Source organism: Lagopus muta, chromosome 1 (assembly GCF_023343835.1).
Source record: "Lagopus muta isolate bLagMut1 chromosome 1, bLagMut1 primary, whole genome shotgun sequence".
NCBI lineage: Eukaryota > Metazoa > Chordata > Aves > Galliformes > Phasianidae > Lagopus > Lagopus muta.
This window is the reverse complement of record NC_064433.1, coordinates 59,588,505-59,612,451: the sequence shown is the minus strand read 5'-3', so window position 1 is coordinate 59,612,451 and position 23,947 is coordinate 59,588,505. Positions and strand designations below refer to the sequence as shown.

At 42.0% G+C, this 23,947-nt stretch overlaps 1 protein-coding gene across 3 annotated transcripts in view; it reads left to right on the top strand.

Moving 5' to 3' along the window:
• The window catches only part of NINJ2 (ninjurin 2), a 512,961-nt gene that overhangs the window by 465,555 nt on the left and 23,459 nt on the right, over positions 1-23,947 (top strand). The gene's annotated exons all lie outside the window — the stretch shown is intronic.

Here is a 23,947-nt window from a genome sequence, read left to right as displayed (position 1 = left end):
TAAGAAGGGTGTTTCTTGCTCTCAGCATGTGTTCTAGGAAAGGGCAACTGCCCAAGGGTTTGGAACAAGAAACTTTAGAGATGAAACAGAATCAAAACCCCAGATCACAAACACTCATCCGAAGTTCAAGCCCAGATCCGTGCTTGGGACAACTCTGGAGAAGGGCAGAGTGTGAAGCACTGCCTGGGGCTCAGCTTCCAGCCCCGGGGAGGTTGACAGCGGGATCCAAATTTTGCCGCTGATTTTTCTGTCTGTTACAGTCTTTAAGGTTCTCAGAATTAAAAGTGGGGAAGTCCACCTGGTGGCTCAATTTTTAATTCTTCAGTCCATCTCAAAGAGACTAAAATGTAAGGTATGCACCCTTAGGAATAATCAGGGTTATCATCCCAGAGCTGGAGCAGTGGACTGGAAAGAAGAATAGAGGTTCTCTGGTCCTGCAGGACCTCCCCTAAAAGCAGAGCAGCTTTATAAAACCTTGGAACAGTTATGCTCAGAGACACCATAAGTGAGTAATATGTAGAGGTAGCTTTGACAGTTAGTAAAAATACATTCTGTTTAGCACTCAGGAAGAGAGAGGATAAACTTTCCTTGGGAAAAATGTAGACATCACTGAGCCAGGAACTGGGGACAGAGGACAAAGAGAATACGAAATTATGCTAAATAAAAATAAAGTTAAATCCTTGTATATTAAATCTTCCCATACAATGAAAAGTTTCAGGTCTATACTGGATTTTTAGCACGGTCCATAGACGAAAAAAATCAACTTCACAGATTAAAATGGTCAGAAATTACAGAAAAATCTGGATTTCAGATGTTTTCCGCAGTCAGACTTTTCTCTTCCATTTCATCTTGAGGTTAAGAAGAGCCAAAAGTGATTAGCAGTGCCATCAGCCAAAAGTAGTCCTTACAACACTCAGAAAAGTAAATAATGCCAGAAGGACAAAGTTTCTTTGAGTTACAACATTGAAAAGAGCATACAGATGTGTTTCTAAAGTAGGAAGGGGTGGAGGCCCAGGGAAGTGGTGGAGTCACCGTCCCTGGAGGTGGTCAAGAACCTGGAGGTGGATGTGGCACTGAGATACATGGTCAGTGGGCATGGTGGGGACTGACAGCTGGACTAGATCACTGTGGTGGTCTTTCCAACTTCAGCGATTCTCTGATGCTACAAGTGTTCCTATCTTTCTCTACATAGGATGCCACACCAAAGATCTGAGATTTGATTTGTGACAGCACAGAGAGATTTCACGAAGCCACCAGAAAGTACCAAACAGAGACAAGTGCATGTATATCATCAGGAAATATGCAGTGCTGGCAAGGGAGGGAAAGTACATTGCATACAATTGCACTGCTGAGGCAGGCAAGGGTCCCAGTGTGTTGTGATTTAAGAAGTGTGAGATAAAGGGATCAGTGGAAGGGGGGAAAAATATACCTTTCAGTAGAAAGTCAATTTAAAAGACTTTGTTGAGACCCTGCTTTGAGCACTGACTGCAGAGCAGGTGTCTTCCTGGATGTTTCTAGCTGCGTGTTTATGAGGAACCTGCAGGAACGTGTGCTGTGTGCTGTAGGGAGGTGACTCCTGATTCGCTCCTCCACTGGGAGCTCTGGGACAGAGTGGCAGGAACAGCCAGGAACATGGCTGAGATGCAACACAGAAACATGATTGTGTACTTATAGGGAAAGCATTTCTTACACGTTTGGACAAACAGCCTTGTCAGGTGACAAGAGAACGGAAATAATATGAGTCTCTAGCCCAGCACAGGAGAGAGCTGAGAGAGGTGATCAAGTCCATTTTAGATGGTTCTACGGATAACAGATTGGTTCCCAACATTTTTGCTCATCCTAAAAGATGAGAATAAAGCTCACTCAGCAAAATTGAAAGTCTCCCTGGCAGGAGCCACACCTTCTCCAGAGTGGCATCAGCCTGTGGAATTTGCCATCTCGTGGAGCAGGTCAGAAAGCCAAATACTGGAGAAGCATTGAAAAGAGGTCAGGAGGATGTTACGACCAGTAACAATATTTACAGTTCTGCGAGTCAAAAAAGGCACTTTCAATTCCCATGACCAATGGCAGGATAAAAACAAATACCCTCCTCAGCTCCTTGCAGGCAATAACCAAGTTGCTGACCAGACTGCAAGAAATAACTTGCACTAGAGAAGATGTATGCCTACTGTCCATTGGTAAGACGTAGGGCAGATTTTTATCAGCAAGAAGTGCCATTAATCCACTTTTTCACAAACAAACATTTTCTTGCTTGGCGTGTTTCAAAGGAATCTCTTTTTCAGTTCTGAGGACTGACAGAACCTCAAATGACACAGAGGGTCACAGAATGGGAAAAAAACAGGCACACAAAGATAGAGCAGCCTCGCCTGATTTGCACTCATTAGCCAAACACTAAGACAAAATTTAAATTAAACCTTTTAATTGAAAATATTAGTTCACTCATTAAAAGACAAGACTTTAATGTGAATCAATTTATATAATACACTTTTCTTACCGGACATCTCTATTTTGGTTTCTGAGCAAAAGTTTCACCTTCCCCTACTAACCATCTGCCATTGACAAGTAAGCATGGAGGCGGAGCAGTAACAATGATGAGATGCAACAGTTGTTCTGAGATAGAAAAACACATTTGCGAGAGAAACAGCCCACAGGGTCCTACCACCAGGTCCCTTTTGCTTCAGGAAATAAAGGTTTGCAAGCCAGAAGAGTAGCTTGGTTTTGATAGTCACACTCTGGCTGATTAATCTGCACTTTTTCTATTACTTCCCCTAACTTCCACTTCTTCCCCTGACTTGCACGGGGGGTTGAGGAGAACGGGGAGGAGGAGGGGGCCGTACAGGTCTGTTCTTTTCAGAAGCAAAAGGCCCATTCAATCTGTTTAGCCGTGTGCCTCAGCTGCTGTAGTTCACGATTTGGCATCTTAACACAACCCTGTTTCACTGGTGATTTAAGCTAATGCACCAGACTTTGAATGGGAGCAACTGAGACTACATCCGTTCTACCCCTCCCACCACAGCAACCAGGGGAAGGTCTGCAGACGGCTGAAGTCAGTAACATTCACACACTGCTGCCACGGCTATGTCTGTCAGAGCCCCAGATGAATACTGCAAAATGGAGCAAAGGCTGGGGCCGATTCTAAATGGCTCCAGAGGCTGGTTAGGTTTGTATTTTAATATTTTCTAATTCATGAATGAATGCTGTGTTCTGGTTAAGTTTAAAGGATGTGCACTGGATGAATGCCATCCATATTCATATTGCAAAAGAGACTACATCGCACATGCCGCTTCTTTCTTTCTTTTTATAGTTTCTTACTCCTTGGTTTAAAAAAAAAATTACAATCCTCTGGGATGAGAAGCAGAAATAATACATAACCATTTAGGGAATCATTCATACATCAAAAGTAAAAAGAGTAAACAGATAAAATAATCACTCTGGGAAAGAGCCCCCCTGCCGAAATTTTTTGGCAGAAGCTGTTTGGTGAACACTTGGAATACTACGTACATCTTCAGAAAGAAGGACAGGTTTACAAGCAACTTGAAAGAAGGGGGGAAGAAAAAGGGGGGGGGGGGGGGGGGAGGTTAGGGTTAGGGGGAATGGGGGTATTAATTCCTTGGATAATTTACTTCCAGTGCTCAGTTTTTGACCGGGTCAGCAGCAGGAAAATTTTAAACAGGCAGATTAATAGAGTTAGCTGTAGGCCTGACTGTAGTGGGGATTTTTCCAAAATGCCCGCAAAACAATTGGAAAGTCCCACTTAGTGCTGTAAAACCCATCTCCCCCACATCCCACTTTCAGCCCAGGCTTGAAGAGGGAAAGCAGCGAGTGTCTTAGACTTCTGGTTTTGCATTTTTGTTTGTGGCTTTAGTATGTGCCTCGAGCTGTGACGTGCTTACAAGTTCCTGGCTCTGGCACATTGTTTGCCTGCTTCTGCAGTAACAGCCAGCTTGTGCTTTCTAGTGCTGGAGGACCTTTACCCTCATTTAGCAATTTCCTAGAATGATGGCAATACAACATCCCCAGCCAAGCAGCATCCCTTGCTCCAGCTGACTTCAGTAGTGTTGTTTGGGTTCTAGGACAACTTCTGCAATTTGTGTTTGGACAACAGCCTCCAGTAAGAACGCACCTTTCAGGAAGAAAACACTAAGTGCTTCAAAAGGAGTCACTCCTGCAGTGTGTACAACTCAGTGATCAAGTGTCTGAGAACTTATTTCACCAGTTTTAACAACACTAGTCCAGCTGACACAGCCCCCCAAGCAGGAGCCTGCTCCCCACTCCCAGTGTGAGCTCCATCTTCTGTGTCACTCATTTGACCCTGGTAAAGCTAATTCATAGAGTTAAACTCAGAGAAAATGCATCATACTTTGCCAGAGTTTCTGTTCCTCTGTGCTGAATGGATTCTTGGAAGGATGAGGCAAGCGCCAACAGCCAGCAGGGGTAGGACTGTGTGGCCAGGAGAGTGCAGGGAGGGTGCAGGGTCCCTCCTCTCAGCAGAAGCTCCCTCTCCCTTCAGATCAATTAGCTGAAGGTCCAAGTCTGAGTGTAGCCCGAGGCAGGAGCAGGCAATGTCCAAACCATAACAGTGATTGCTCTCACTAGTGGATGTCACTCAGACTGCAAGATTTCAGATTGCTGCTTGAGACTAAAGCCTTTGTAGGGCTAGCTAGAGGCTAAGGTGAAGATTCAACATGCCTTGTCAGTCAGAAGGCAGATATGAAATACAGTATCGCACTTAGGAGTGAGAATGATCCTATGCTCTTCATTCCAGTGTCAGGGAGCTGTAAGTTGGGGCTGGTTCCAGAAACTTGTAACTCTGACACTAGAGGACAGACAGCATGATGACAGGATACTAAGGAAGACTTTTTCTTAGAGCCAGTACTGATCAGTCCTTTGTTCTCTAGTGCAGACGCGGCATTTCTCCTCTGCCCTGTACATTCCTCCCACCAGCTCTAACTGAACACAGACTTCCCTCTTAGAACATTCATTTATGCCTGTCCCAAACATGGGGATGGTGTTTTCTCATCTTGAAGAATCCCACAGAAATCTTACACACTGGAGGCTGACCTGGCCCTTGGCACTGCACCTTGTTGAAGGGTGGGGAAAGACCAGTAGCAGTGTCTTAGTTTAATCCCATGCCAGCAAACCACGTTCACACTCAAACTCTGCACATAAAGGTAGAGAATGGCAAGGGATTTTAACAGAACACATATCAAGGAATGAATTAGCTTGATTGACCACTTAGTAAGTCTGCACTCACAGAAACAATAGGCATGAAGAAGCCTCCTGCAGAAGAGTACGAGGGGCTGCTTTTAAAAAGGGTCCTTACACGGGGCTTAGTGCCAGGGTAGGATTCAGATAGCACTGTGGTAGAAAGAGGAAGGTGGCAATTGGCCATTAGAAGAATGATTTTATCTGATGTATCTAAAAAGGGCTTGGTGAGAAGCTGTGTCTACAGTTGTACGTGAGTTGACAGCAAACCCACATGCCAGAGAGCTTCCTGGGAGACAAACTCATCCTTGACAGAACACCTCTGAAGCCAGGAGGGGCTTAAAGGAAGAAACTCGAATCTTTTATGTCTGTTGTGGCAAGAATTTCAGAGTAACCCAACAAAACTTTGCCATGGCGTTTGCACATTCATACTGCTTTGGGCCCACACTGAGGTCCCAATTGTGTTCTGTGGTGGTAGCCTTTGCTCAGAAACCTTTCAGCATGGCCAGTGAAAGAAGAAAGCAATACAAAGTAAGGAGAAGGGACTGAAATACTATCTGCTGGTACTACGAGCTATTGGACTGATATAATAAGTCCTCTTGCTGACATAGTTTGTTTTCATAGCACTCTTCCAGCATCCACTCTACAAATTGAGGCTTTAGACATTTGGGTTTCAGTCAGAGCTGGAGCTGCCATAACAATAAGTAAGTTCTGGAACATTTTACCCCGCTGTCTGGAAGGGTTTCTCACAACACTTCACCTCTGTGCATAGTAAAACTGTTCTGAAGAAATGGAGGGATTTACAAAAAGGAGAGGGTTAAAACTCTCTGTTGGAAAGAGGGGGTCATGTGGGCTGGTGTGCTGTCACCTCCGTGAGGTAAGGGGAGAGGACCTCTAAAGTCAGTTGCTAAACAAGAACATTAATAATAATAGATTTCTGTCTACTTTGTAAACATCATACATCTGAAGCATGGTAAGAGAAAGGGAGCAGGCATGGGAGATGTGGGCCTCCTGAGCCATATTTAGTGTCTAATCCACGGCCTGTTTATGGTCATGGTAACACATGGCTTTCCTCGTTGGCCAACGTCAGAGCCTCCCACCGAACCATCTTTGTGTGTTGGAGCCCTCTACAATGTGAAGCCCCTGCTAAACCAATCAATTTTCATGTCTTTGATAAAAAATTTGCCTCCTTTGGCCTCATTCCATCCCATGTATGAGAGCTGAATCATTCTTCTGCTTCTCTGCTCACCCTCATTTGACAAACAGGTACAGGGTCCTCCTCTCATTTAGCCAGTAAAAATAGAAGCCTTCGGCCCAAGCTACCATTTCTCAGCCCTTCCTGAAAAATCCATATTCGTGCATCATGTCTCTCTTCTGGCAGCCTGCAATGAGTGACGCTGCGTGTATACAGTAACACCCACACAGAAGCATGAACTTCTCCAAATACGAAAGGGCATGTGGGTATTTTCACTGCCATTTCCCCATCCCTGGCTTGTGAGTCAAATGTTTATAAAATATTCTATTAGAAAAGGGAGTAGAAGAAACCAGCTCCAAGAAACCTAACACTAGTGAAATCTGGATTGCTTCGGCTACGTAAACATGTAACAGAAACTTGAATTGGACACCAGAATGATAGAAGAGCCCAATTGCAGATGCTGCAAGATTCACATCACCAGGTACCATACACCTTGACACGTACCTTTGAAGAAGGCAAATTATAATTCCTCGTCAAATTACATGAATCAGCTGTGTGATTCCATAATTATAGCCGTGAAAACCTTTCTACTTGGGATCTTAGAACGTTCAATCCAAAATAACCCTTAGGGAAGAAATTTCTCATGAAGCTTCTTGGGTCAAGGTTCAGCAAGTGCTGGAAATTATGGGGGAATCCTACCACCTACTTTAGAGAAATGAGAACACGAAAGCGAGATGCTGTGCTGGTTTGTGGATTGTTTGGGCTCCCTTCTTTCTCTTTATAATTTTTGCAAATATTTATGCATATTTGCAGAACTTCTCACTTTGTACCCACACAATTCAAAATAATATTTTTGGGGGGAAGGGCAAAAAACCCAGGTTCACCACAGACTTTAGTTATACGAAAAGAATAACTGCTCCCACCAGTCTGAAAAGAGTCAAAAAGCGACCAGTCATTTAACTGTAACTTGTGTTTTTCTGTAAGTATGTATCTGTAGAAAATATAAACACTGAAATATTCCACAGAAGTTATGTGAAAGCTAAGCTCACTGCCCATAATTTTCCAGGCATTTTATACGAATCAGTGGATTTAACTTCCCAGTGTGTGCATGGAGAAACAAGTGTTTTCTTGCCTATTTTACAGACTGGTAAATCTAAGCAGAGGGACCAGTGGTGTACGTACCCAAGGGTACACATACAGAAACTGACAGAAGCAGGAAGGAAAAACAGGTTGTCTGAATGAACAGGTGAACTGGCATGCAGCAGAGTGGTCTGTTGTTCCATTCCTCCTTTTCACTTGCTAAAGTCCTAATACCTACTATTTTTTGAGGAATTGTTGAAAGTTGCTGCATTTAGTCATCAGAGACCACCTTGTTACCTCACACAATGTAAAGTAAAACATTAACTGAAGCTGCCAATAACAGACCAAACACAATTCCCACCCTGCTGAATGTAACATCAACATCAGTTGGAAACGGACTTTGTTGACAGGCTTTTAAAAGCCCAGGCACACAGCTGTGTTTGCATCTCTTTTTTGGTGGAACTAGAGTCATGTTCAGCCATGTTGATATAAGAAGCAAGCACCAAAGCAAAAGTGAAGTAAGCTAAATTAAATTAAACATAAATTATGACTCAGGATGATCACACATATTCTTGATCACCACTATTCTACTTTAAGTTTGAACCCTTTATCAGCTGTTTCAAGATTAAATGTTTCTTCACGTCCCTTTGTGACTTCAGGCTGTGGCTACATTTTTTTACTGACTGAAACTACATGACAGGAGGTTCATCTTCACCACCACCACCAATTATTATTGCTCCCTCAATGTAGCTGCTCAAGGTAATCACTCTATCAAGACTGTCTGGGCTAGGAAACCTCCATCACTGAGTATATTAGATAACCTACATCATTGTGAAATAACTTGTTTAGGGAACGTGCAATTATATCTTCTTCCATGGAAAAATTAAGTCCCCTGTTGTCTTGAATCTGGACAGAGACAGAAATGGCAGGTCCTTTACATAGGCCCTCATCCACATTATTACCATGGGACAATTGTTCCCATCCTTGGATTTTTCTTGGCTGGTCATCTTCACTGAAGATCTGGTTATTCTGAGATCATTTGGGAAGGTCATGAGGAATACAATCCAGGTTCTTCCTAACTTAGAAGTAAAGAATAAGGAAAACAGATACAAACAGAAATACAACCAAAATCACTCCTACGCAACACAACTGCCTGTTTTTTCTCATCTTTAGCCTTTGGCAATACCTTGACTGGCAATCCACAGTGATCAGAGAGACAACCAGCAAAGAATTAATATTCCACAAGAAAATATAATGTGCTGCTAAAACAGATTTGAGCTCCATTTTCATTTCCATGTACTAGATTCTTGGGAGCTGATCTGGGACCAAATCCTTAGCCAGTCCCCAATTTTTGGCATGTAGCTGTGAAAAAGTTGCCTAAGGGAGTTGTGTCAAAGGGCTTTTACTTTGCTCTTAATGGCTCCACGTAGGGTCTGAAGGAATCTGAAGTGCTCACGAAATGTGGTTTCCCCTCTGGTGTTTGCTGTTCAGCTGGCTCAGCAGCTCAGTGTTAAAAACCATTGTGAGTGGATTTAGCACTTGTGAAATAATGCTGGCCTATTCAGATCCAGAGAGGGATGGGCAAAATCCATCGGCACAATAAAAGCCCCTCTTCCATCCTCCTCAAATGAGAGTGTGATAGAGTTCAAGGGAGAAAACTACTCAAACCCAAGTGCAGCTACACAGATCTTAGGGGAAAGAGATATCAGACTGCCAAAACAAAAGAACTAACAAATGCTCAGAGGAGGCATAAAAACAGCATTCCAGAAAAAAAAAGAAAAAAGAAAAAAGAGAAAAAAAAAAACACTTAAAAAGAAACCAACCTCAATGTAAGAAGCAAAGCACAAAGGAGGAAAAAGGAATCAGGGATAAGGTGAGTCTTGTCCTTGATTAGAGGCCTGTCCCCTCCTCCTGCCCTGCAGCCAGGAGAGCTGGCCCAGTAAAGAGCTCCAGCCGGGTGTGGTGCTTGGCAGCACAGCAGGAAAAGCTGGAGCTTGTCTTGGTTTGAGTTGCTTTGGTTGTGCAAGGATATCACTTTTCTTCTTTCATGCCTGTGATTTAAGAAAGGCCAGGGTCCTGCAAAGCTCGCAACTTGGCATAACCATGGGAAGAAAGTAGGAAAACTGGTGAAGAACTCAGAGGCCTTTTTCCTTCCTGGGGAGACAGGTAAAAATTCAGCCAAAGCTCACAGTCTACAAATGACAGACTATGCATGCTAGTAAGCAAAATGTGGGGATAGAGAGAAGTGAGAGATCTGAAAGTCTGTGTCCCCAGATATCAGAGAAAATTGAGCTCTCCACTTCATCCTAGCCTGAGCTATTAAGTATAGCAAGAGCAGTGTTTACTCTCAGCCTATCTAATACTCAGTTATTCTGCTGAGACCATGGAGAAAAAAAAGATAACTAATGGCTGCTCTGATGTGGACGACATTGCAGGCGAGCTGCGGATCTGTATCTGTGTGCCAGGACCAGGCTCGGGCAACTCCACAGCAGATGGCAACAGTTCTTGGCAGCTACTAATAAGGCAAGATTTGGTTAGCAATGTCTAGCCAAGAAGTCCTCTGATTCATTTCCACCCCCTCTGCACTACCTCGAGCCACAAGCCTCCAAGCATCACCCTCGTTTATTGAGCTGGGGCTTAGGGTGGTCATTTTCCTGGGTCACGGCAAGATGACAGCTCTCTTTTGGATCCCTGGATGGGGAATGGGCTCAGGATTCGGACCTGGGCCAGTGTGTGATGAACTCAGGTGTTTACAGCCAGGGTGGGGCAGGGGCTGAGCCCAGTGGGTCATGTTAAAGCGCTTCCTGTTGCCTCGCTTGCACAATGTACAAACAGGGACATTATCTCTCCTGTGGGAGCAACTGAGTCAGATGCTTGGCCAGATGCAGGGAAAGGTGTCTCCATAGCCACCGACAGCAAAGAATAGCTTAAAAAATATATCCATCCCTTTGAGGCAGCAAATGATAACATTACTGTCCTCTTTATTGTGATCCAAAAACTTTTTTTTTTCCTTCCTTTCCTCTTCTCTCTGTTTTTTCCTATCTAATGAGAACTTGTTTTTGGTGTTCCTAACACAGCTTTTTGGACTTTCTCCCTTCTATTATTATTATTATTATTTATTTTATATATAATCAAATGACATACAAAAAGTAAAGTTCAGCCAACTAAACCCCAAGAGGGCAATGCAAGTGCAAATCACACTGCTACGTCTTTTCAGTTTTACCATCAGCCCTGCACAACTACGTAAGTCCATGGACTTCATAAATTCTTTTGTGAAATACATTGTGGATATAAGCGGCTGCAGGCCTGGCTGGTGCAATCTGAGAGAATACTGTTCCCAATGGCATTCTGCTATCCTTCCATCAGGAGACAATGCCTCTAGCCCCATTCTACTTACCTGCTCTGAGAAATAAGGGGGCAGCAACTAGCTGAGTAACTGCTTTTGCTGTGTGAGCCATTTCGGTAGACATGCTGTATCAGTGCCCTGCACACAATGAGATGCTTCTTCATTTGTTATCCTCCATCCAGTGGGTGTAGTTGTAAGGCAGATTCAGCAGAAACAAGAGCAACAGCACCTGTGGGAAGCTTGTTTTAGGACCAGTGAAATACAGAGACTAAGAGAAGACTGTGATTTACTGATCACAATCTTTGCATGGCAAGATGCATGTCCTTTGAAGGTCTGCTCTTCTTCCCAGTGCATTGTGAAGAGCAGATAGGCCTTTGTGACTCCTGTTGGTTGCGCTATAGATAATATCCTGTGGGCCCAAAACTGTGGGAATATTGCATCTGTTACCAAGCAGCATTTGGTCTGCTTTTTGCCCAAGGCACCTGTACTATATACACAGTCAACGCTAACGTGTTGCTACCTGTGAACAGAGGGAAATTCACATTCTGTGCTTAACTGCTGCAGGACCTAAAGGTATTAGGAGGATGTATGAAATTAAGGTAGGAAGGGCAGGGAAAGAAAGGAAAGGCTTCATAACTACATTTCAAATGTAATAGGTGCAGCTGAGTGGAAGCCTTCAAGTTTGAAGACTGACGAGGTATTCTCTGAGGCAGTCTTTCTTCAGAAGGTAGTTTACCAGGTAAAACCTCTGCAAAATGTCCAATAAAAACAGGAATGTTTGGTGCCAGGGGCGAGAACTGAGAAGAAGAAGTGTAACGATTTCACTAAATATTTGCCTTCCTGTCAGGGAAATATAGATTAAGAGTCCCTGATTGTTATAATAGTAGTAATTGTATGGAAAGATGTTTATTTTACCCATCTTTTCTGATCATCTCAGCATCAGCATGAAAGAGGATATTGTATCAGGTTGCCCAGACAAGATATAAGTAGCTCTGAATAAGCAGTAAGAGGCATAGTAGCATCCATTTCAGTTTTGTAGAGAAACTGAGCGTAGGAAGTGCAGAGAAAGGCACCAAAGAACACTTTCACAGAGATACTGCGCACTGTGCCATCAGTAAAACCCTTCTGATCCAATGACGTGGAGCTCTGCTGAGGGAGGCAGGAACCAAGAAAGGAAGATTTGGATCAAATGCAAATGAAATACACAGACAATATTCTTTCATTACTTTGTGCTAGATGTGTGTAAATGTTTTGGTACACAACTAAAACTGGGAGTCAGTATGAGCTGCTCTCTGAGCCCATATCAAGTAAAGACAATCACAGCAACCATGGCACTCTCAAACACAAGCATTCATTCTAGTCCATCACAAATGGCCCAGTTGTTTGGTTTTTTTTCTTACTTCTCCCCAACCTTATTCTCCTTAAGTCTCCATCCTGACATACAGCAGTTTATTTGGACACAGCTTTTTGGCTGCCGTCTTATAAGAATACAACTGCAGTACAAAATGCAGACTGAGTGAACCCAATTGAAATCCAGGGCATTTGTTCTGCATCCACGGTTCCCACTTATTTTGTCCCTCAGCCATCTTGAAGTGAGAAACTTCAGGATAAACACCAGAAGCAGTTAAAAAAGGAACTCTTAGAAACCAGTTACTGCAAAAGTTTGCTTCCCGCTGCAGGAACTTACAAGTACTTTTGGTGGCTGAATGTGAGCGCTTTTCAGATGACTATATTTGCAGAATTTGGGCATTCAATTGTCAGAGAAAGTGTTATCCTGCTCCGGTCTCCTCCCATTCCTGTTCTGGCCCAGGGGCTTTTGCTTCCCCGATATGGTCTCCTAGGAGGCCCTCATTTGCTACACTCCTTTCCAAAGGTCTCTCAAAGCAACATCCACCCAGGAGATCTGTGGAGAACACAATTGTCACTAAGGGGATTTGGGCCTCTCTTTAATTTCTGCTATGCTGTACTTTAGCTCCTCATTATAAAGTTAGCTCCTCAAGGTTCTTTGTCTCTGCAGGGTTGAACATTACTGACTGAATGTCTGGGTCCAATTTGCCTCTATTTTTCCCTTAAGTGGCCATCCGCAGCTCTGCAAAATGTTTGTGTAATGCTACAAGATATTTCACATCAATCTTATTTGAGATTTTAACCTTTTTTGCAGTGAATTCAAGAAGAAAAGAAAAAAAAAAAACAAAAAAACCCCACAGTCTGAATAATAGGCCACCAGAAAAAAAATACTAGCCTAATATTTTAGTATAAAGTGTCAACTGTGCTTTCTTTTTTCTTTGTTTTTTTTCTCTCTCTCTCTCTTTTTTTTTTTCCCCCTCCATGGGAGGAAGAGAACGTTTTTCTAATCTAAGAATGAAATTCCCAGGGACAGTGTATGAGAAAACAGCAATAATATACAGAACACCCAGGAACAGTTGCTGAAAGATTCTCAGGGTGTTACTTTTGGCAGGACATCAGGTTCCTATCAAACCCTCTGAAAGCACAAGGCTAACAACAACAATAATAATATTTTACTGCAGACAAAGTATTTTATCTGAGGGTCTTTTGTAGGCTTCTGTGAATGGCAGATGAGCTCCTTCAGGAAGGGGAGTGAAATTAATGGTCTGTGGATATTTTCACAGGTTCAGTGATTTAGGAGACAGGCTATCATGTACAGAGTTAGAAAATAGAGAAAGAAAAGAGTTAACGTGTATAGGCAAGCATGGAGCATTCACAGTAGTGAACTTGCATAGACACAGTAACCCATTTTTTAATGTTCTCACTAAATCAACTGCTGACATTCCTCATACACCATCTGAGCACCTGTACACAAACCAGGTAACCAAAAGTTACGTTGTGCAAATACACAAAGTGCTAGGTGAATTCATGCACATCTATTTGACTGCAATGTGAAATTCTATATACTGTGCTTGCAATTTCTGCTTGGCAGCCTTTCACGTGTTTTCTGGGACCACTCTGGGTCTTCAAGGTATAACTGTAGCCACACATGTACATGAAATGTTAAGGACTAGAAATAAAAGATTGATGTAGATCTTATTTCCTCCCTGCAGGCATTCAAGGCTAGGCTGGATGGGGCTTTGAGCAACCTGGTCTAGAGGGAGATGTCCCTGCTTATAGCAGAGAGGCTGGAACTAGATAATCATAAAGGTCCCTTCCAACCCAAACCATTCAGTGATTCTATGACTTGCAAAGTGCTAGAAGTTTGGGACCCAAACCCACACTTTGCAGCATTAGGCTCTCTTCTGGGAAACCATTCCACGGTGCAATTGCCTTTCACAAAATACAGGCTGCTGCTTCATGCTGGCCTACTGGTCAATCTCAGACTGTATTTCATATGAAGATGTTGCTGGCCTTAAGTTAGCAAAACTCCTAGTGGAAACAGTTTCTGCCAATCAAAGAGCTTTAACTGACAAGGAAAAAGTATTTTGACATAAGCAGTCCAGAAGATACAAATAGCATCCCTGACATCTTTTATTGCTAGATTTGATTGCTTATGGCTTTTAGCACAAATATGCACTGCACCGATCTTACCTAAATTACCATAAGAGGAGAACATATTTTGAGATAAGTTGTCTCCTTCCTCAGAGTCTCTCAGTGCACATTTCCTATAAGGATTACTTGCTCTTTGTAGTCATTTGAACAGTATATTCTGCCCTAACTTCCCAGCCTAGCACTCTTAGCAAATGCTGTTGAGAAGTCACTGTGACCCTAGGCTGTGACCCTAACACACACAGACATGGAATTTGTGGTCTCTGTACACATGAAGGAAATTACCTGAAACAAGACGTGCTTCCTCTATGTCATAAGGTTAGCAACAAAAGCAACGAAGGTTTTGTCATGACACCCCCACTCCAAGGCAGTGACTAACAAGCAGAAAGATTAGATATCAGGATGATCTCATAGCCTGCTACTCCCCAAAAGGGGAGGTCCCACTCTTCTTCAGCCTACAGCTCCCTTGCTCCCTCCTGACCTTCTGCTCTCACACACACATCCCACCTTCCCTTTGTGCTGGCTCTGGACAGACCCCTCTCAAACAATTCAGATCACTAGAGTTGCAGGAAGTAATTTATTTTTTTGCATGGTTTTGTTAAATTGGCTTGGCTTAATGAGCTGAATTGGCTCGGAACAGGGTTTTGTGAAAGACAGAGTGAAGAGAGCACAAGACTTGTAGCAGGTCCAGTTTGCTTTGGACTCTGATCAGCATAGCTACAAGGTATAACCCCCAGCATCTTGCAGAAGATGCTTTCTTGATGGCAGTTTCACTTCCTTTGTATAGATGACCCCTAGCTACTTTCTGAGAGAATTTATTCAAATCAGAAAGGGGATTAGCAGAACAATTGGTGTAATTCAGAAGTTGCATTCAGCTACAAATGGACTCCTCGAGCTTTACCCTGCAGTACCACAAAAGAATGAGGAGGGGCAATGAGAACTGATGATACGTGGATGAGATAGTTTTTATAGGTTGATCATGCTGCAATGGCTCACCTCTGGGAGCTGTGTAATGCTTTACTCACTATCTGATATAACCACAAGTCTTGCCTGTGGCTTGGAGCAGTGTCTATCACTAAGCGAAAGCAGACAGAAGCACACCAACCACCATGCTTCACTGCAAAACTCAGTCCATTTTCTCTGTCTAGTTTTCTTGCCCTGGACCTGAAGGGCACCTTGTCAGAATCCTTAAATAAACTTCAGTGCCACCCTACTGGAGTATTTGCGTGCTCCTTTCAGCACTCTGCTGCTGCACAGAGGTGACAGAAGATGTGTGTGTGTAACTGCTATCATTGGACATGGGTTAAAAGTTTAAAAATTGATCGCAGCAGCTGTATTTGGAAGCTCAGTTCTAACAAAACAAACTGTTCTCGCGCTCCCAGATTTTGGTTTTGAACAGCTCCAGAGTTATGGTCAGAGATTAGAAAGATTTTTTTATTTTTATTTTTATTTTTATTTTTATTTTTATTTTTATTTTTATTTTTATTTTTATTTTTATTTTTATTTTTTTTGAGGTGTTAAAGGAATGGTGTGGAATTTCTCATGCAGCTATCTGCCCTCAAAACGCAGCAGATAACTCACCAGCACTCACCTCCATTCCTTACTGAGCTCAAACTTGTATCTCCTCAGTTCCACTCTGTAACCTTCCAGAAGCAGAGCCTGTTCCAATACGAAAGAACAATGTTTAAAGTGCAACTCAGAATTCAAGTTTTCAAAAAACTCACGTTAAATTCTGGCTAAGCTAGCACGCGTGCCTTCACAGAAGCATTCACACACATAAATCACAGCTTGCTTACATCTGACATATACAGAGAGCACACAGCTTGGCACGCTGTTTAAATGTGCTTCAACTGCTGGACTGTGTTCAGGTTTGCAAACAATCTGGTCAGGAGACACAAAACCTCACTGAGTAATTTTGATGATATTCTCATGGATCAAGGATGGCTGTTGTTGCTCACCATTTCCTAATGAAGTTTCTGCATCTGTACATCCGTGGGATTATTGAAGAGGTGCTTTTCACTCCTGGGAAGTAGAAAAGATGTCTCTGTATCTGAGATACTAGCCACCCTGTGCAAACTAGAAGCATTCACAGTTCCTAAGCTAGCTGCAAAGCTTGGGCAAGCCACAGTTCATAGAATCACAGAATAATTTGAGTTGGAAGGGACCCTTAAGGGCTACTTGGTCCAACCCTCTGCAGTGAACAGGGACACTCACAGGTAGATCAGGTTGCTCAGAGCCCCATCCAGCCTGATCTTTAGTGTTTCCAGGTACTGGGCATCCACCACCTCTGGGCAACCTGCTCCAGTGCCTCACCACTCATCATAAAAAACTTCTTTGTTGTATCCAACCTAAATCTTCCCTCTTTTATTCTGAAGCCATTTCCCCTTGTCCTGTCACAGCAAATCCTGCTAAAGACTCTGTCCCTTTCTTCCTTACAGCCCCTCTTTAGATACTGGTGCCATGCCAGCTTTCACCACCTTGTACCAGATTAAGTACACATCAGGTGAGATTTCTAGAGTGGTTTGTGAAAACTCATTAATCTATACAACATTTATCACATCTCTTTAAACCCTAATTTTTTTATTCTTTTATCCCCTGCAACTGGGTCGTACTCATTCTGGGTCCTAAATTACATCTTTTGAGAAAGGAGTGTTTCTGTTGCTCTTTACCTGGAAATTTACTCAAACTGCTTTTGAGTGATGCAAGTCCAGATCTGCAGTTCTTTCATAATTGCCTGCAATGGTAACAAACAGGGCAGCACCATGACTGGTCCCTTGAGCCCTGTACTCATGCCAAAGATAACCAGTTATACTCATATAATTAATTTTGAGGCATTAATAACACAACAGCTTTTGTCTTCCCTGGTCGGTAGGATTCAGCAAACGTAATTTAGCAAAGCACTTTCCTCTGCTGACAAGGAGAGCAATTCACATTTAAGGATTAATCATCACTTTGTAACTCCTGCAAAATTTGCACTCCAGGCTCTGATTTGGTTATACACAATACCTGTGGCTTGCTAATTAAGAGCAACATGCGTATTAGCCTTTCTTCTTTTATATTCTTAAATTGCTGATTTAAAACTTCTCTCAGTGTGAGAAGCACTTCTAACTATCTGATGTGTGAAACAGCAGGACAGAGCAGATTCAGCCAAACCCACAGAGGCTGGAAAGAAAGGCAAGATTTACATTTAATACCTCAACCTATAACCCGGAGGACGTCTGGAACTCTTCAAAGCCAGCCACCACTCTGCAAAAGGGGGACTCCCCTCCTGTGGTGCAAAGCAGATTCACTGCTTGTGAAGTTTTAACTTGAATTTCTCCTATATTTTGATAGCGCTTCTGAGCAGCTGGGACCACAGAAGGGGAGCTCAGCTTAGCATGATTAAGGCAACATTTCTTGTGATCACATATTGTTAAGAAAGATGGGATGATTTTCATAGAATCAGAATATTCTGAGTTGGAAGGAGCCCATAATGGTCATCCAGTCCAACTCCTGGCTGCATACAGGACCACTCTTGATTCCTTTGAGCCTGGATTTTATAGCAGTTTTGAATAAGAAAATTGATGCCCACTCTGATCCATTTGCATAAATAGCTTTGATATTTCTTTCAAACCTTTTAGTTTTTTTCTACCAGCTCTTGGCAATCACTATGTAGCTGCAGAATTACAAGAAAAGGATTACAAACTCAGGCTGGAACAAATCAGAGTTTTCAACAATACTTTGCATCATGGACAAGGATATGAGTAAGAGGAGATGAGTGATAACTCTGGAGGCACTGACAGAAGGCAGCACATGCACAGCATGTCGAGAAAGAGCAGGGGCAGGCCTGGGGGCAGATGTAGGTAATGGGGAACATGAAGTTCCACATGACCTTCCTCCTATTGACTTTAATGAAGGGATGCAGAAGGTAGATAGTTAAATTGCTAGCTGGGACACCTGCAATAAACACTGAAGGTTCACACTGGAACAGTCTACTCTCACTTCCCCGTGTCAAGATATGATTGCATGTTGAACAAAAACCTACTCTGATGGTGACTGTGGTAGGTAGAGTTGGTGGAACAGCATCTACTTCTCTTACTCAGGGACGTTCAGAGATACCTGCAAGGCATGCAAGTTGCTTAGCCCCATGCTGCAGTGACTGAAACCATTTAGCTGTCTTTGGAATGGAAGTGAACGTGATGAAAACCATTTGTACTGAACACCACTATGCGATTTTATGATGGTTTTACTGCTTCTTTCTAAGGAATTCTGGGTTGTCGGATGAAGACAAATTGTCAGAAAAGTCCTTTCTGTGCATTTTCCAGGTAGCTGCAATCATTTCTTTCACATGGAGATTTCATTTCCACAGCGCAGTGCTTCCTCAGTCAGTTCAACACTACATTCCAGAGAACACAGGCTTGCAGCCTTTCCAGAAACACCAGGTAGTGCAGGGCTCCTTGCTCATTTAGCTGTCAAATATATAGCTGATGTAAGAAGTGCTTTCTCTGGTTTCCTCTCCATTTCTAGATGCACTTCAAGGGAATAAGTGCAGTTGTAAAAGTGAAAGAGCATTTATGATCTGTCTTGTAGCACTAGTAGCCATCTCTTACCCTGGAATAAAAATCCTCAACCCACTGCAATGACTGCTAACATTCCAGTGACCTGACTATTCACAGGAACAGGGTATTTTTTGATAGCAACTCCTTCATTCTTCATTGTGCGGATCTGGATGGCCCACAGAGGCTGACATCATTTGACCACACACTGTAAGACACTAATCACTTGAGCTTTTGCCAGAGTAAAATATGATAACTGAGCACCAATCAAGATTTCTTTTGGAATCAGCATCAACTATATATGGTACTGTTCAGCAGTGGCACGCATTCAATGCCTGCATGCATCTGGCTAGTAGGTTGCTTTTTGTTGTTTTTTTTATGGATACATTTGCCAAGATGAAAAATCAGAAAAAACGTAAACAATTTCCAGTGTATTTCCAACTGCTGAACTATGGTTTTCTGAACCACATTGTTGAGTAGTGAACTAAACTTAATGAATATTCTCTTGGGCTGCTATTCAAACAGTGACTCTCCATTTTCATTTTTGTTTATGATCTGTAAATCACTAAATATTATCAAGTGGGGCTCTACACATGCACAATCTGGGTGCATTACAAAGCAAGTCACACTGGGCAGTTATTTCTTCCTCTCTAAGGGTTTGGAAACTTACCCTGGAACAATATTATAGTCTGCTTTGGAATGAAGAATACTCTAGAAACAAAAACTGTCCCTCTTTCCAACTATGTGCTGGTGTTGCTATTGCCAGTCTGACTCGAGTGTGACACACAGATATTTCACAGGAAAGGCTTTGGTGGTTTGGGGTTTCTTTTTTTTTTTCTTCTTATTTTGTTTGTTTTGATGATGAAATATTGAACAAGCTTTGTTAACGTTTTCTTGGAGCAACATAACATCTTGGCCAGAAGTTTTACATTAAAAAAACAAACAAACAAACAAACAAACAGAAAAAAACCAACTTGGTACAGGATCACTTTCTATTACAGAAAAAAGAAAAAAAAGACAGTTCCAGTACATATTTTCAAAGCTGTGTTGATTCAGCTAAAATATATATACGCTTTCCACCTAAATGTTTCAAAATGAAGCATTTCATCTTTTCACTTTGAAATGGCTGTCTCTTTTGGATTTGAGCGTCGTGGTATTTTATGTTACCAAAATATGTCAAGATTAGTTAAAACTTCCTCTGAACAGAATATAGATATTCCTTGTTGGGTCCCCCACCTCCTCAGACTTTTCTTTCCCAGGCAGTTTTGAAATACTTTGCCACCATTCCAGATCAGAACAAAATAAACTGAATGTAACCAAGTAATCAGTGCGTATTACGCACTCTCCTCTGGGCCTGAGCCACACAAGGATGTGGATCAGTTACAGCTTTCTGCTGAAAAACTTGGCTCTTTGGCTGAGGCTACAGGGACCTACACACTCAGCTTGGATGTTCTTGAGTTAATATTTCAGTGCCAGCGTTGGCCATCACAATGGTTATCTGTACTTACTGGATTTAGTAATCCTAGTGCTGTAAAACCCACTGAGCGTGTGGTCTTAGTAAATACAGCGCAAATTCCAAACTCTGCAGCAAGATATCTTGAATAAACATTTTATACCTATAATACACTCATTAATAAAACAGGAGACTTCAGGTTTTGAGCGTGGCATGGAGAACTGAGATTTTCTGCATTCAGTAGGTTTCATTTTCCTGACCTTGGAAACAGAGAGGACGAGCAGAAAGCAGTCAGCTATGTGCCACGTATTTATTGATTACATAAAACTATTAGTTGAGATTTTCTCCTGTCAAATACAGTGATCATAACTATACTGCAGGAAAGTCAATTGTGGTTGTTAGAACAGGTAATTGAGGCTGTTACAAGCAAACCCCACAAAGAGTTGGAAATTTACAAGCCAAAACCAGCCAGTGCTCATGCAGTTCCAGCATGTACCAAGAATCAACCTCTTTCTAGTCTGTTCTCAAAAGATTAACTGATTCAAGCGCTGCTTTGGACAGTTTTGGTATGGAAGAGTGAAGCAGATAAATATTCTGGTTCAGAACTTAAGTCACGCAGTGTCTATGTCTCTCACTGCTGACTTTTTGTGTAACTTCCAAATATTCAGATCTCTCTGTAGGTGTTTGTCACCTACAGTTTGGCATGCCAGGATGAGCTGCAGCACAACAGTCAGATAGTATTTATATTCCAGAGTTTGCGCTTCAAAGAAAGATGTCCCACCACATGCAATGTTATGCCATGAGCTCTGAAGTAATTACTCAGATCTTCATAACTCACTGCTATCTTCAAATTATCAGAAAGTTATTATGCTCATGGAGCCACACATGCAGCCCTCTGGTGCTCCTGATCATTCATACAGTTGAAAGGAAGGTCACACAGTGCTGAGGCCAAGAGCTGGGTGTAGCACTTTCAGGTGCTGTTCCACGCTTGCATGGTGCCGAAGTAACCATTACAGGGAAGACAAAACAGGAAGATTCTTCAGATGGTTCATAGAATTGAAGAGTCATTAAGGTTGGAAAAAAACTCTGAGATCACCTGGTCCAACCATCATCCTATCCCCAGCATGCCCAATAACCACGTCCCTCAGTGCCGTATCTACCAGTTTCTTACATGCCTCCGGGGACAGTGACTCCACTCTCCTCTGGGCAGCCTGTGCCAATGCACCACCACTCTTTCGGAGAGAACTTTTTTCCTAATATCCAACCTAACCTTCCCTGGCACAACCTAATGCTGTTACATCTCCTATCATTTAAAACCCAGCTAGCCTGTCATACATTTACAGTAGCATTAGTACAGCATCAAAGCCTTTCCCAAAAACCATTGAGCCATACATAATCCTACTGATCCTCCATCTATATCTTTGGGATTTCATAGAAGTTAGGTGAATTAAGTCAATAAAATCTTTTGATGTCAGAACATGACCAGATCTGAATGACATTCTCCCTTCACTGTCTATTTAACTCTGTAGTTTATTTTCTTTTCAAGTCATGCTAGATCATTCGCAGAGAGGAAGATGATAAAAGATACGAATATGCTGGAGATGTTTTAGAATGTGTGCTGTTCTCTGACAGGAAGCTAGGCAAAAGCAAAGGAAAAGTCACTTCAGGGAAAATATGCCTTTCTCTTTTTTAAAATAATCCAGTACTAACAGGAATGTACATTACCATCGTCATGTGGCAAGGTCCTTCCTGGTTCTGGAATCCCTTAAACTTATGCTTTTTAAAAATATTAATATCCAGATCCCACAGAGCTGTTTGAATAGAGCTTATTACACAGTAAATTATTTAATTTAACGAGGTAATCTAACTATACCCCCATTGCAACAGATAGATAGAATAGTTGCTATATTAGCACCAAAACTCGCTGCAGTTTGCCACAGTACAGTAATGCATTTCAAAAGTTCAAGAGGAGTAACAGACGTGAGTCCTTAGGGATCATTAAATTATTCAGTGTCACCTCCTGTGTAAGGCTGATGCTGTATCATTTTGCTTTTTCTGCACAGTTAGAGTAACTGGTCTTTGACTAGAGCATATAAGATGTCAAATTTTGATAAGGAAGTTTCAAAAGGTCGAGAATTTACTCCCTCTCTTGGCTAGTTACCTCACAGTCTTCATTTCTAATTTAAACTTCTGTAGATTCTGCTTCCTGCTGGAGGATTTAAATATGCATTCTCCAGCAACAATGCAAAGTTGCTTAGGGGTAGACTCTTCTACTTATTGAATCTGAATTAAGACTTCCTTTAAGGAAATCAGCTTCTTAAAAATGAATAGGGATCAGATCTTGTTCAGTTTGCTATTGGAAGACATTTTTCAGTATTTTCATGAATTTGTATGGCTCTTTTCCTCTGTGCTCTCCAGATTTTCTGGATTTCTCAGCTAAAAGACAAGATGGCTTGCTTCTCAAGTTATTCCAGAATTAAACTAATGAATCTTATGAACACGGCCTTGCTCCTGTCATCACTACATGATGCCATGTCCTACATCAAGCTGATATTCAGCTCCATTTCCATTGGCATCCTTAAATCCAGTGCAAAATCACTGCCTCTCAGTTGTATAGCTCTTAATGCTCATGAATCATATTTCTCTTGTATTGTACCTAGCCATTAATAAAAAGACCAGATAAGAAATTAATTATGGTTACCTTTATATACCATTTGAAGTCAAATCAATGCAAATTTCCCTGACAAATCTACCTGGCACGTGACTATGTTGATTAGAAACAAGATACCCATATTGCATCAACTGAGATTAGTTTCACCTTGTGACGCAGAAAGTTAAATGATCTTTTGCCTTCTCTATCCCTACAAAGAAAATAAATACATTTTTTGTTGAAAAGTATTAGCCCTAACATACTCCCTTAGCCATAGTAGGTAGCCATATAGCCCACGTGCCTTCCATAACTGGTTACCTCTCATACATTTTGTTCTATTATAACATCTATTTGAGCCAGCTTTGGTCTCAAGAAATGACACAGACAAAAAGATTGAACTCTGTCAGCAGCTGTCAACATGTTGATCCTAGCCTGAATAGTTCCAGCTCTAACACTCAACATCTGCGCCAAATCTAGCTATGGTACCAACTAATCCCAGCTACCAGGAAATGCCAGTGGAATTGATAAAAGTCTCTAGAAGTCAATCTACTAGGGCAGAAAACATATAAAGCAACAGATGTTTTCAAATATCTTACAAAATTATATACAAAAAAGGCCCTAAAAAACCAAACCTCACATTATGCTTGCTACAATATAGCATATCCCTTTTCCTTCTCTAATAGTTGATTTCTCTATCAAGCTTTTGTACTATTTGCCTCTACTGTCAAACTGGGACATGAGTGCCCAAGTTATCTTGCCTTGCTTTTGAATTACCTCTTCTTAAAATCTGCAGTTTTCCTTATTGAATAAAGGCTTGCTACAAGCTAGCAAGAGAAGACTACTCATCTCACATGGTTCTCTTCTGCGCAGCTGGTGCTATCTAGGCATTCTGGTTGGTTTTTATTTCAGTTCTTTATGATTACTGCTTAACATCTTTCTTAGCAACCTGAGAGAGCTGCAAGGTACTTCTCCATTCCCATGAGGC